Source organism: Mustela erminea, chromosome 13, assembly GCF_009829155.1.
Source record: "Mustela erminea isolate mMusErm1 chromosome 13, mMusErm1.Pri, whole genome shotgun sequence".
Taxonomy (NCBI): Eukaryota; Metazoa; Chordata; class Mammalia; order Carnivora; family Mustelidae; genus Mustela; species Mustela erminea.
The window spans coordinates 16,282,122-16,283,380 of NC_045626.1; the positions used below are offsets into that span (position 1 = coordinate 16,282,122).

A 1,259-nucleotide genomic window follows, 5' to 3' on the forward strand; every position below is an offset into this window, starting at 1 on the left:
AACTGTCTGACCCTTCTTGGCATATTCAGTGTCTGACCCCATGGAAGCACCCAGTAACTGATGAACAATAACTAACACAAGGGGTATGCGATTCCCGGAGAAAGCACCACATTCTATAACAGCTTATAACAAAGAAACCTGCCTTAGCCTGTGAAGTCACGGAAGTCACCCTGAGGAAGTGACACTCATGAGCCATGAAGGGAAAATGGGAGAGAAGAGAGAAGAGTTGAGGGAAAGGAGAGGTCACCACGCCTGTAAGGGAAGAGGGAGCAGGGCTTGTCCGAGGCTCCCGGACTCTGCTGGGCTGGCAGGAGCCAAAGGACAATTTAAAGAAATAGAGTCTGTGTGTAGCTGCAAACAATCAGGAGCTAGGCTCGGCAGCCAAGCAAGACGTGTAAGGGGGAGAAGTCTCCAGCCTGGGAAGAGTGTTCTGGTGCCGGGCGGCCAAAAATTAACTAGTGTCGCTACAGGTGGTGACGTAATCATTTCTCGTAGATCATCCTGCCTGTCGTACGGAGAAGAGCTTGGAAGGAGGTAAGAGAGGGTTCTAGAAGACCAGTTCGAAAGCTATCACAGTAATGGAGGGGAAATGGAAGCCTGGCCTCATGTAGTGATGAGGTGGCCGTGTTTGAGGTTGAATGAGGAGATTTTGGGGGGTGCACCTTTCCTGGAAGGACTGCAATGCCAGGTCGGTGCGTGGAGCGATGCCAGGTCAGTGCGTGGAGTGGAGCGGACGGAGCAAGGTCACTTTCCACCTCTCTGCTCCCCAGATCCTGTCTTTGGATACAGGACGCATCAGATATTAAACTGATAGGAACAGGTACTACACTTGATCTTAGCCAAAAGGCTGAGGAACAACTTTTCTTTTCTTATGTTCAATTTTGATCAAATGAGTTTGAAGATATTGAGTAGACAATTCCAAGTACGGGTTTGGAGCTCAGGGAAAGGACCCAAGCTGTGTGATCAGTGTACAGAAGATAATACAAGTCGTGGGCATAGAGGAGTTTGCCTCGGGGGAGGGAGCGGAGGGAGAAGAGGGTGTCTAACGTCAGAACCTTGAGAAACACCCCCATTTAGTGCGCTTGCCCTGAGCTTTCCCACCCCTATGGCTTTACCCAAACTCTGGAATGTCTTTTGCCACAGAAAATGCCTTAAGATGAAGGAAAATGCAACATACCCAGACTTCTGAAATACAGCTTAAGCAGTGCTTAGAAGGATTTTTAACAGCAAATGCCTACAAGAAGAAAGATCTGAAATCT

The 1,259-nt window shown here is 48.8% G+C and overlaps 1 pseudogene; it reads right to left on the bottom strand.

Annotated features, from left to right (window-relative positions):
• Nucleotides 1-651: 651 nt before the first annotated feature.
• LOC116572580 lies at nt 652-859 on the bottom strand (annotated as a pseudogene).
• Between the last annotated feature and the right edge of the window lie 400 nt (nt 860-1,259).